We start from the raw sequence: 13,736 nt of genomic DNA on the forward strand, positions 1-13,736 counted from the left end.
TGATACAAGCTAATGCTTGGGAAGGAAAAAACTGTAATGGCACATTAAGTGTTGTCAATTGCATGGCTTTCTCTATTATTGCTGAGCTTTCAGGATAAAGAAAATACCATCTGTAATCATGGCTGCACAAATAGAACACACAGAAAGGAAATTCATTCCCTCATCTTGAACCTCAGAAAAAGGCAGTGCTCTTTTCTGCTCTGCATGTGTTACTAGGAAGACTAGCATGCAACTAAATCACATTTTCCTCCCAGATTTTAACTGAATTTCAAACTCTGTGATACAGATAGATATGCCTAGGATTTGATCTAGTAATGATGACAAGAAAAGCTATTTTACTTGACTTCTTCTGTGCCATCCTTGAGACAGGCTGTCTTCTCTAGGAATTTTTTTAATCCCTTTTCAATTTTCATCCTGATGGAAGCTGTAGGGCAGTTAAGCATTTTCTTTCAAGGCTGCACTCAGACAGAGCTCTTGGTTCTAACAGATCCTTCTTAAAGGGGTACCAGCAGCAGTAACCACTTATTCTAAGGAAAGACATGAAGAAAATACACTGAAAGACTTAAAGAATATGTTTAATTCCATTTTTAAGTTTCATTTGTTGCAAAATCAATTGTTCTATAATTTAAGTGCTCAGTTGCTCCTCTAACAATTGAATGAGCAGAACTTTTGTCGTGAGAGAAATAGTTTTCCAGTGCCACCTATTAATGAGCTAGAAAAGACTGTTTGCATAACCTGTTGTCTGAAACATACTTTATTTTGCAATGAATTGATGAACTGAAATCACTCTACAAGGTAGAACTGCAGGATGTCTAATTAGGACCACTGCAAGAGCAGTGCCAATGCAACAAGACCCTCTGAGCTCTTGTCACCAGGGGTGAGAAGCTCCTCTCCCCAGAATGAAAGCTCAAGGCAACATCATCATGGAAGATGGCTTTGTGGGCTTTGGGATGAATGGATCTCCAAAGATAAAACAGGGAGGGGGATGAGATTAGAAAGGTGATGTTATTGGGTAAACAGAAGAAAGTGAGATGGCATAAGATATTTATTTCTTAATTAGAGCATTTGATGGGGAAAATGAGGCAAAGTTTAACTATCTCTTGCTTATCTCTACTAAGTGGGAACTAATAGCAGCTCTCTAAGGCCCTTGAGAAGGTTATCAAGAAGAGCCATCCCTTCTGCAACCCTGGAATTTTTCAAGGCCAAGTTGTATGAAGTCCTGAGTAACACAGCCTTGTGGAATTAGATGATTTTTAAGGTCCCTTCCAACCCAAACCACTCTGTGATTGATTCTAAGAGAGGAACAGGCTCTCCTGAGTGGTGCATGGCAGGTGGAGGAGTTTCAACACATGTATGCTGAAAAACAGAAGTTCAGACTTGTTGTAAGGCAGTGTCTTCAACACGAGAACAGTCACGAGCAGAACAGCTTTCACACAGAGGTTGTGCACTTTACTTCCTTGAGGGTTTTCAAGATCCATCTGGATAAACACCAGGGCAACATGGTCGGAGTTGACCCTACTTGAAACAGGATGTTGGGCTAGAAACTCCCTGAGACCCCTTCCAACAGGAATTATTTTATGATCCTGTGAGCCTTAGATTTTTCAATTTTTTGTGGTCACAGGACTTTTTCCACACATATAAATGAACCTTCCATTTATCCTTATAATTGACTCAGAATTCACTACTGTTCATTATAAACATCTGTTTGACTGCTGACTATTGACTTTCCATAATTACTGCTGTATTTACCTTTCAGTTTCGTGAGGTTTGTTTCATTTACATATAGATTCAGTGCTTGTAAGAAGAGATGTAAGAGATGTATTTAGAGAACACAAAAGAGCCTCCTCAGCTTTTCTAGTTCAGATGCCAGAAAAAGCCAAAATACTTTACAAAGAATAATGATATATACTTTTTTAAAAAGTAGTTTTAACATCAGCTAGCCAAAGGATAGTATATGAGCTATAATAATTCTAATTCTAATAAGACAAAAAAAAAGAATAATACACTTTTTGGAAGTGAGGAAAGCATTATCTCAATGTTCCTGACGCTTCTATTGCTGTGCTGTTTGCATTACATGCTAGACAAGTCATAGTCTAGGCTTGGAAAATCTAAATTGTAGAGAGCTTAAATTGTTTTCATGTTGGCGCCATCTCAAATGGAATCTAACAGTACTGATACATTTATATTTTCTTTGAATTTTTTTCACTCCTTTTTTAAGAGGTGGCATTCCTGATTCTTCAGATTTTAGGTGAAAAAAATGATTATAGGAATATGAGGATTTTTTTTTTGTCAAATGACACATAAGACAGTTTTAAACTTATCTTCCTTGTTCTCAGATAAATAAAAAAAAAAAGAGAAAAGAGAGAGGTCAGTCTCCTACTGGCTTGCATGCAGTATAGATGTTCTACATTTTGGGAAACATGGACAAAGAGAAAAAAGGGCCCTGCAGAAAAAAACTCACTAGATTTACATCAAGCGATTTTTATACATCCTGATACAGCAAAGAACAGACAAATCCAAGTGACTTTGATATAAGCTATAGCATGTGCTTTAAGTTATTTGCTCTAGGAGAAGAGCCAAATAATTGTAGGAGAACTCAGCTTTTTAAGTTCCTTGAGTTTGCTGGGCACTAAGCAGATGCCCACTCCAGGAACAATCAGCCCATCTCTCTCCATACTGTGCTGTAGGCTGTCACATCTACTCATACCTTCTGGAGCTGACAGGGTGAGCACATCTTAACATGGTTCAGCTAAAATGGAGTGACCCAAGAGAGGACTACGACTTAAACTGTTTCATCTAACTGTCTAATTTTGACTACAATAGCAAATCACCCCCACAAATCTTTGGGGACAATAAACAGAGGCAAGCTGTGAGTGGTGATGTGATAGTACCAATATAATGGAACTGAGAAGATGACGTCCATTCACACCTTAATGATCCTGCAAAAGAGGGTCTGGATCCTGCAAATCCTTTCCAAATAGTTAATGCAAGACAGGGTATTAGATCATATTTGGTTCGATGTATTCTTTAAACAATGGCGCTGCATACATAAAGCATTCAGTAAAAACAGTATTTAAAGTTGGAAAGTTAAGATTTTAGGAATTAGGAATATCAGAATCAAGATTTTCATGTACATTTCCAGTTGGGCATATTCCAGTTGGACACCTACCCTTCTTTCTGTGTGAAAAGCAGAGGCTTGGGGAATTGGTTTATAAACAATGGGCATTCATGTATATGGATTTTGCAAAAGTTGGATCTACACTGATATAATATGGGGAATTCAAAGCCTGGCTTTTCCTATTACAAAAGACTAATTTAGCAACCCAACTGTTACTTCAAAACACTTGTGTAATTTCCTATAATAATTGCTCATCACTTCATACATCTTCAAATTGGAGTCCTGGCCTTTTAAATTACCTACAAAGATTTCAGATCAATTGAAGTTTGGCGACTGCCACACAGCAATGGAGCAAAATTAGATGATCGAAATTTCCATTTCCATCAGCTCTGTCCTTTGAAAGAGCCTCCTGTACTCAAGGAAAGCTCTACTGCATATTTTCTGAAGCATATTCTGAATATTGTGTTGGTCAGTAGCTCCATGAATATAAATTGAAAGAAGGGTCCTAGGCCACCTAGAGTTCGGTGGCTCAGGAGCCGCTTCAGAAACAGTTCTCTTGCTATATGTACATTTAACTCTGACATGAGCACATGAAAAGTGACTGAGGACCATTTCAGTTGCCTAACTTGAATTTATTCTGGGTATAACAGAGTCCTGGTCAGCTGAGGAAAATAATTTTAGGAGTAGAACAACAATAGCTGTCATGTTCACTGAGGAGTAGCTGTAGGGTCGTGGTTCAGCTTACCAGCCATGCTGCTAGAAAAAGCTTCATTTATTGTTGCTGCTTTGAAAGAAACCACATAGGCCTGGCTGCTCAGAATATTCAGACTCCATGATTTTGATCCAGGCTGAGAGCTCTTAGGAACACTAATTAAAAAGAAACAGTAAAGAATAATCAAGTTTTAAAAATATTCTGCATTTATAGGGTATCATACATGGTACATTTCTATAATCAAGCTTTGTCCCTGATGAACTCCATAGATCTTAGCAAAAATTATAAAAATTTGTTTTGAAATACTGTAATATACCAAAGATACACAGGTTTCTGTAAACCGCCTTCTATACCAAATGTAAAAAAAAAAACCTGACACATAGCCACCAAAACCAGAAGACAGCTCTCTGAAAAATGTCCTTTCAATGACATTCACACGAAATAACACATATATATAGCACTTCATGTTGCTGTAGATGCTGTGTTAGCTTCTCAAGCTTTCAAGTCAGCATTGCTAGGTGTGGGAATGTTGGGAGCCTTTGTTCCTCTGCTTCTCTTCTTAAGTTCTATGTGAGTTTGGTGAAAAATACAGGATTTTCAACACAGAAAATAACAGAGAAGAAGCAGGGCTGTGGTTTGGGATAATCATGACGGCATAGGACTCAGGTGGGGTTGCTGCTTGCTTTCCATGTTTGAGTAAAAAAATATGTGATACATATGCCAGATGCCAGATACACATTTAAGCTAGATAAATACACCGAAGAAAATGTCTACCAGATTATTTTTTTTTAATCTAACTCACATAAGTTCCTAATCATCTATCTATAGCTCTGAAGGATGGAAGTTATACATCTTGTATCCTCATGATTCCTGCAGTATTGGTTACCTCATTTGCATAAAATGAATAGAATAAATTGTTACGAATCCAAAAATATACGGTTGCCAGGATACATCTTGCTCGATGCAAATGAAAATGGGTTTGTGCCGACCAGCTTAAAGTAGTTTGGAACTTAGACATTCTCTTATTAACATTAATAGTGATAAATGAAACATTACATATCCAGAGAGCTATTGAAATTATTAATATTTGTTTGGCAAAAAGAATTTTACTTCAAGCAAATCTGAACTAATGGTTGTACAATGTAATTCTACTAAAATACCCTGAGGTTTTACTGTAGAAGCAGCATTCAAAGTGAATATTCCATGCTTGCTTCTTTATAAAGTTTTTAATTTAAATGGTCTTTTGTTAATTGCTTTTATGATTTTCAGTGCTACAGCCTTAATAACAAGCATCTATCAATGTATAGAAACACTATTATTATGCTTTGTCCATGCCTAATATGTGGGTAAAGTAGTTTTAGTTGACAACCATAACCAAGTCCTAGGATCTAACCACATTTCTCTACAATGACACTGACAAACTCTCATTTAATGTATATTATTCTGACTTGCTAAAAATGACAAAAATATAATTTATCTTTATTTGAAGCATTATATTTTATAAATCTCAACTTTTAAGCTGTACACATGCATATCAATATTTTTAAAAGCATGTACCAGAAGTTAAACTCTATCATTTTTGTGAATAAATTTGTTTAATTTGCATTGAATGCCTAATTAAGATACTTAATGCATAGATTAATTACATTTTTATTGTTTGCCATTCAAGTTGTACACATGTCTTTAAAAGGGGATTATATATCCTATATATTAACTTCCAAACAGGTAGATAAACAGTGATCAGACTTCCAGCTGTGTTCAGATGTGACGCCAGTGTTTTTTTGGTGAGTGATGTAGCTGCTCTAATTTGCCATGGCTGGTCCCTTGACAGCAAAGGGCTGGCTGCCCATGCCTCTGCCAATGTCATGTGCCACTTGACACAAGAGAGAAAATGGGAGTTTCCACAGTCAAGGCTCAGTGTGCTCTCAGGAAAAAATTCTTCATGCTGAAGATACCTGAGACAATTGAGATGAAGAAGTTTACCCCCTTACTAATGGTTGGTTCTTTGATAGGAGAGAAAAATACTGACAAAACCACAGCAGCACTGTTCTTTCATAGGAAACAATTTCAGACACAATTTGGAGTTGTAAAATTATAGATTAACTCCTCTCCTCTCCTCTCCTCTCCTCTCCTCTCCTCTCCTCTCCTCTCCTCTCCTCTCCTCTCCTCTCCTCTCCTCTCCTCTCCTCTCCTCTCCTCTCCTCTCCTCTCCTCTCCTCTCCTCTCCTCTCCTCGATTTGTTGTGTCTTGGAAGCTACTGGCTTCATTCCTAATTTTCAGTCACATAACTGAAAAAGAAGATTATGTCCCTAAATTATAAAATAGCACTGAGGTTCCTCTTCACAAGTTGCATTGCAAACAATATCAGTGGTACTGTGAATTATACAAGTGATGACAGGACCATATTGCATATTCATATAATTTACTTCATAGAATATATAATTATCCTTTTTTTCTCTGTTAGCCACAAAAATAAAGGGCTTCCAGACTGAGGAAATGATTAAGAGGCTGATGGAATGGGCACTGAAATTAAAGACCCTCTCCTTTGAATTTGGTAATTTCTGAACAGAGCTCTAAACCTTTCTTTTCCTCAAAATGCTCTTTGTAATAACCTGTTTCCTTTCAGTCTGCACAGAGCTAAAATGAGCATTAAGGAAGATTTCCCTTTATTCTACAAATAAACTCCAACATGTAATACTGGAGAAAAGTGCTAGATAAATACATTAGTTCTGCTTAGCAAGTTAAACATCAAAAGCTGAAAAGTCATTTGCCCATCTGTTTGGAGACTGCTGGTTGCATCCAGGTGATTTTGAATGCAATTCTGCATAAAGCAATGAGTTTCAGGACTTGCAAGGCACCGTATGCTACAAAAGACTAAACAACCCTGTTCCAGGTAGATAAAAATACAAGTATTTACCAGTATTGCAGATGAGTTTTATGAATCATTCCTGCTTAAAAAAAGAATCTATGTCATCATTCAAATTTCAGCAGATGTTATAAGACCCGCACCTAAAAAATTCCAGAGATTGCTGCTATGCTCCTATGTCCCAGTTGAGCCATGGCAACTGGTTGTATATACATTGTCATAACCACAAAATAAAATGTGTAAAAATCCCCTGAGATTTCAGACTGCAAATCAATTTGGATGGGATTCAGTGTGAGATTCAGACTTCTGAGTTTTGGATGTCTGTCAGCAGGTGGCTTTAACCAAGTGACTTAAATTTTCACTGCAGTGATGACAGATTCACTTAGGTAGCAATGGGCATTCTGACCTACATCTACAGGTCACAGGACCTACAGGTGCTTCTGGAAGATGAGTAGAAAATAAGGCAAGGTACCCAAGGGTAAGTTCAAAATCTCTGGATGCTTGTGCTTATCCCAGCCATGGATCAGGACTGGGGTAGCTTCAAGCTGCGATAACCAGACTGTTACTGGCTGGCCCATTGCACTGCTCACCAGAGAACTGATTTTAGATGCCTACCTGCTTCTTGTGATGTTGAAACTACTTCATGAAAGCACCAGACCTGGACTTTAGCACTGTCTGTAATGGGAGATTAGACACCTAAATAATGTCTAGGAAATAGAGGTGTCTTTATACCCAAATTAAGAGGCAAAATTTGCCAGTATAAATGCAAGCACATCCTTTAACCTGACAAAGTTTAGGGTGCTTGAGGTATTGGGATGGGGCTAGCAGAGATAAGACAGAAAATCATGGGTATCCTGAATCTTTTCAAAGAACAACTGGCTGATATGTAAGATCATTCACAGAGTCTATGTGATAAGAAATTACTTTACTGAGGAATCTGATCCCTACCCAATGTGCTGCAAACTGATTTTGTCTTACACAAGCACTAAGATAACAGTTTCACACAGACAGTTGTGGCTTGGGTACTATGCCAGTAGGCAGTTAAATAATTGTTTCCTGGTCTCTAACGTCATTGTCCAAAGCTGAGAATCTGAAATCTATCACTCATCTGCCATTTCCCCTACAGGCTGATCAACTTCAGTCTTATGGTAGTATGTGACACTACATGTAGGTGTTCTACAGTTCATTTCATCAACTAGCAGTCCCTTTATTTTGGCAGGATTTAAAAGCTGAATTTTTATAACTCCTAAATATTACCTGCATGCAGAATAAAAATATTCTTCTGGCTAAGTTCTTGATGTATTCAGTACAGACAAATTGAGAGCATACATAGCATGCAGTCATAGAGTTAGGATATTTCCAAAAGATGGGTGACAGCTGCCTCTTTTTTTGTAAAAGCATCCAGTTCAAGACACAACCATTATAAAAGCAGTCAGAATGCATGCCCCAGAAAAATAATTAAAAGGGGACATTACGTTGCTAGCTGGGAATCTGAGGTTCAGTTCTTTCTCCTGGTTCAAGTTTTCCATGTGACTGTTCTTCCCGCTTGAAAGTGGAGCAATGCTATTTACTTCTTTTAAAAGGTACTTTGAGACTTGTGGGTAAAAAATGCAAGCCAGCAGCTCAGTGTTCTACTAAGCTGGGTGCTGTAAGGGTAGCTATACTAAATGTGCTACAGCAACAGAGACACAGCCTTTTAATAGACTAAGTATGTCACTTGAATTATTTTCTAACTAGACAATTTGGAATTTTCAGACCAAAAAAAGAACAATTCAAGGACATCTGGATCAAGCCTGGGTAAAGGGAAGAAGTTAAATCAGGAAAGTGACGCTGCTTTGGACTGCTTGCTCAGACGGAGGGACAGGCCAGAGGGTCAAGGCAGCAGCAGGCCCTACGTGTTCACAGCTCCACCAAACCGCTCCACTTCGCAGCGCTCCAAAACTTGCCTTATTCATGAGAATCACACCTCTCTGAGCACACAGCTCTCCTCAGCATATTTGCCCGAGGCAGAACGCAGCTGTGAACTCTCAGGTTCACTGGCAGGGAGCTGTGATGGCTTTGTGGCCAGCATCACAGCTTCTCTCTCACACTTAAAGAGCTCAGCAAGCAAAGCCCTTTGAACAATTGAGCAGGTATTTCTGTACTGTACTTCTAATATTGTCACTTTTTGTTTTGCTTTTCTTTTCTTGCTTTCTCACTCTAAATGACTGGCTTTTGGGGAAGGGGGAAACCAAGTGCTGCACAGCCATTTGGCGACTTTAACCTCATTTAACCCTCAGCACAGCAAGAGGAAGTACAAAGTATTTTCACGAGCTGTGAATGGGCTCAGATCTGGTTTTGACGTCTTGAGGAAGCGCTGCCTTCTGCAAAGCCAGAAACACACACACAAAAATGCATGTGAAGCTCTAAACTCCAGGGTTCAGAGTCGCAGAATCACACAGAAGCCGTCCCGTCCCACTTCCCCCCACCCCACAACAGAGGCCACGGGAGAGAGGGGGATGGAATCCCTGCCTAACGGGGAGGGTTCAGGGCAGCGCTGAGGTCCCCGGGCGCGGCGCAGCGCGGGTGACAGTCACACGCACCCCTGCCCTGATTCCGCCGAGCGGACAGCCCATCGCCCCGACCCGCCGGCTGGAGAGCCAGGGGGTCCGCGCGTACGATCTGCACGGGGAGGGAGACCCACCCCGATCCCCATCCCACCCCCACCCCCACCCCCATCCCCATCCCCATCGGAGGGCGCCTCGCCCCGCGGCGGCGGGAGGCGGGCCTGGGGGAGCCGCGCCCGGGGCGGCCGCCGGCGGGAGCCGCACGCAGCCACCGCGGGGCGGGGCGGGTCTGCCAGCGTCGCGCTGGGCCGGGCGGGCTGGGCCGCGCCGCAGCGCCGGCGGCTGATTCGGAGGTAGCGACGGGGGATGGACGAGGGTACCTGCGGCGGCCAGCGGCGACGGGCGGCCCAGGTAAGAGCGGGGAGGCACGGCGGAGCCTGGGGCTGCGCGGAGCGGGGGCCGAGCCGCCTCTGCTGCTCCTTCTCTCGGCGCCCCCGCATCGCGGCGGGGCGGGGACGGCGCGCTGCAGCTCCGGAGTCTCTCCGCTCCCCTTGCCCTCTGAGCCTCCTCAGCCGCCTTTGTACCCGCTCCCTGGCCCCGAGGCGCCATCCCCGAGGTGCCCCTGCCCCTCGCACCAGGGGGGCTGCGGGCGGTGGCGGGAGGTACCCGGAGGGACACGGCCAACTGTTGCCTGGGAAGCGCCGGCCCCGGAGCGCTGCCAGCGGCGCCAGGGCGGTGAACGCCGGGGGCTGGCTTTGCCCCCAGCCCTGCTCGGCGAGGCATCGGGTGCGGTGTGAACCCGAGCGGAGGTTCCCGATTGGCTTCGTCGAGCTGGGGAGACGCTTCCCCGGCCACTGGGCTCTCCCGGGTTTTCTCTGCCGGCCGGTGGGTGCCGGAGCCGCCGCGGCTGCAGGGTCGAGCAGCGCCGGTGCGGAGCCGGCCGTGCCCGCGGCCCGGCCCGGGGAGCCCGGCGGAGCTCCGCGCCGGCCCGGGGTGTCGGTCAGACAGCGCGTCGCTGTGCCTGCCTGGACTGAGTGCGGCGGGGGGGGCAAAGGGAGATTGAGCTTCAAACTTTGATTATACCGAAAACTTTCAATTCCAGCTGCTGGTGATTGCAGGGTGCCATAAGCGTGGTGTTTCCAGAGCGATGTACCTAGACAGGAGATGAAAGACAGGCTCTGTAATGCTGCATTCATCTCTCGTTTAAATCGCTGTCCATGTTGGGAGGTGTTACAGAGAACAGATAGCGCGCTTGTATCTATTATTCCTATTATTATTTTTCTCCCCATTTGATTCCAAGACCGTTTAGTTTTATTTATATTTATCTGGGGTTTGTTTTGCTATGGTCTCAGTAATACGCTGTGCTACTGTGTAAAATCGAATGCTCCGTAATTCACTGGCAACACAGCGAGGCTCTTAACTGCACAGGCTTTCAGTGGTGCTGCTAATAACTTGCCGAGGGTGGTGATGTGAGTTGATTTCCAGCCTGTTCCTGGCCTCTGATTGCCGTACAGACAATCTTTACACTGTGTTTTTGTTACCAGTTCTAGAGTCAGTTTATATGTGTTTGGGGAAAGGGTAGGTAAAGAGGGACAGAGATATCTTTGCTTTACTTCTTCTGTTTGATCATCTGCAAGGTCATAAAAAAATTAAAATTACTTTGGCAGTGAACTCTTAGGGGGGGGAGATTTGGAATGAAATGCTGTCGTGACATGAGGTTGCCTTGTGGGCAAAGATTTTCACACGCTCAGCACAGCTCTACAAAAATACCCCAACTCCTGTTACACAGGGAAGAACTGAGCTGATACTTCCTTTTTCTCTGTTATGGTAACTTTTGTATTTCTGTTACATGTAAGGAAGACTGTTACATCAGCAATGTACTTTTTAAAAGTAATTTTAAAATTAAACCTTGTAATTTCTTGCATTTAAATAGCTTTTCTCCTCTCCTGTAATGCCCCCAATCCTCCATCTCACTAGGCCCAAATTAAAAATTAATTATAAAGTCCTACTGTTTCCTATGACAGACTTTAAAAAAATGTTTTAATGAAAATAAATTGCACATTATGGGAACATTGTGAAAGGTTTGACTTAATTTTATAAAGAACATAGAGTAGCAACCAAGAATAAAATTCTGATAGTTTTATTTTTCAACTTAAACTGCTGGTCTTTAAAGTTTCACTTAATGTAAACTATGGCAAGTATAAGCAAGGCTTTCTGAGTTACTTATATAGTTTCTCAAAGACTGTGCAATATTTTACTGTATTCTGTTCTGTACTTCTTCTGTACCCTCCCGTGCTGCTTTTGCAGTGATACTTTGTTTTTTCCCCCAAGAACTAATGCTCTTTAATGAAAACTGGAAATAAACAAACAACAAGTGATTGAAAAGACAGTGTATACCAGTAATTAGAATAAAACCACCTTGGTTAAGTCAGAAAGGAAAAATGGTGATCATTTTGGATACTATTGCATAATTACTGTCGTCAGATGTCATTTTGCCATGACAGTGAGTCTATTAGTGAATTTTACAGTGCTGAGAAGATAATTCATTGTTTGTGTGCTTAGCTTGTCCTCATGACATCACTTTTGACGCTGTTTTGTCAGGCTGAAATATCTTGTCCTCAGCAGTATGGCAGCCTTACAAAGGCATTGAGGATTTGCATGTGCAGTATGTTGCAGATTTCCACATTGTGTGATATACAAAATGAGCTTAAATGTTATATGTTATTTAGATGAATAACCATTCCTGTACTTTGACAGAAATAATATTTTGTAGGTGTAGAGGTACTATAAGTAAGATCTCTTTATCATATTTTTATCTACTTCTAATTGCCATTCTAATTAGAGTTTTTGGAGAAGCTGTAGAATATTTTTTATGGAATTACTGGCATTCTTGAGCACTAGATGTGTATTACATGCAGTAGCATATGAACTTATTAATTCAATTCACATTTATTTTTATTATTCATTCACAACCAGAAAAATGCTATTCTATATCTAAGCCCTGTATATGACCCAGACATCATTAAGCCTCCTGTTAAAATCCCTGGAGACAAGCAGGGTATTTTATTGGGACCTATAATGTCAGTGGGTATAGGGGTGTATGGATGCTAGCAATGTATGTTAATTTGAAGCAGCCAAACATCTCAGTGTTTCGTCTGTACTGAATTCACTATGTTTTTGGATCCATTTCAGTATTATCAATCATTCTTTTAGCAGTGCTTTCTACTCATGTTATCTAGGAATGCAAAACAGTAACACTAAATCAGAGAAAACAGTTTGAGAGGCATGAATTAAAATATTTAATATATGGGGCAGTTTGAGAGCTGCAAAAAAATGCAGTCATAAATTTGAATTTTGTTGTTTAAATTAAAATTGTAATAGAAGCTGCTTTGCACTCATGTGAATGATGACAAGAGCAATCTAAATGATTTGAGCCATAGAAGTCCTAATTGTTATGAAGTACCAGGAATTTACCATTCTTCTACTTAGACAATATTCCAGTTCCTGCTTCCAATTAAAATGAAAAATGTGTCTTATTTTCTATCTTTACATACTGCTCAGTACAAGTTCTTGATTTAAACTGGTAGCAGCATTTGATCCTACAGACAAAAATAACAGTAATAGGCATAGTACATAGCCTTTCAGGACTGACTCAGTGCAACACTGACACACAAGTGCTTGGAAGATATTTATTTAGTATTGTAGGTTTAAAATGTTTAGAAATTATGCCAACATGAAGATATCAACCATGAGATTTAGTTAAACATCACTCAGCCTTAGCTCAGGAATGGTTACTTTGGCATGCTAACAACTGAAATACTCTTGTCTAATTTATGAACTTGTCAATAGACTAGAAAACCAGCACTCTGAGGGACTTCTTTGTGCATATTACCTTTTTTTTTTCTCCTGTCCATGACAGTACTTCTGTAGAGCTTTTCATTGTGGATGGGTTGACAGATTTTAACAACATGGTTTGGAAGACCAGCAGTGCAAAAGGTGAAGCTAATGCATAAGTCCTAGTCTTGTCTTTGATTAACTCTGTGTAAGGCATTTGCAATGTTTATAATGTGTGAAACATTCATTTTGAAGGTTCCAGTAGCAGTGCAGCTTGTGGTGTTAAGTGTGCCTATCCAAAGTGCTAGTCTGGTTTGGTACAAGTCTTGGTGATGTGATTCATGAACCTGTGTTCCTCAGGCCTGGTGAAGAGCATCCATAACATCCATTCAGCATGGCAGTTGTTGTGACTAGAATATGGCATGGAGCATACTGAAATCTTCAGTTTGATCCCATTTGTCTGTGATGAGCTCGGGAGGACAGAGTACAAGTTTGCACAATATAAAAACACTGTGGAAGTGGTTTCATGTTTTTAAGGGAATGTGTAGACTTAAACTGACATTTTAGATAAAAGTCATTCTGTACTGTCTTGTATCTCTCTGATACACATAGGTTTAACTTAAAGTTTAAATAGTTGCTAGAAGCTTTCTTATATATAAT

At 41.0% G+C, this 13,736-nt stretch overlaps 1 protein-coding gene across 5 annotated transcripts in view; it reads left to right on the plus strand.

Moving 5' to 3' along the window:
* The first annotated feature begins 9,533 nt into the window (after positions 1-9,533).
* Positions 9,534-13,736, plus strand: part of CYRIA (CYFIP related Rac1 interactor A) — a 56,296-nt gene continuing 52,093 nt past the window's right edge. For 4 of the 5 annotated variants that reach the window (XM_084202128.1, XM_084202130.1, XM_084202129.1 and 1 more), the window contains exon 1: positions 9,534-9,653. The gene's annotated coding sequence lies outside the window, so the exon portion shown is untranslated. The remainder of the gene's footprint in view (positions 9,654-13,736) is intronic. The other variant, XM_084202131.1, reaches the window with a different exon arrangement.

This window comes from Fringilla coelebs, assembly GCF_963513975.1.
Source record: "Fringilla coelebs genome assembly, chromosome: 3".
NCBI classification, from domain to species: Eukaryota; Metazoa; Chordata; class Aves; order Passeriformes; family Fringillidae; genus Fringilla; species Fringilla coelebs.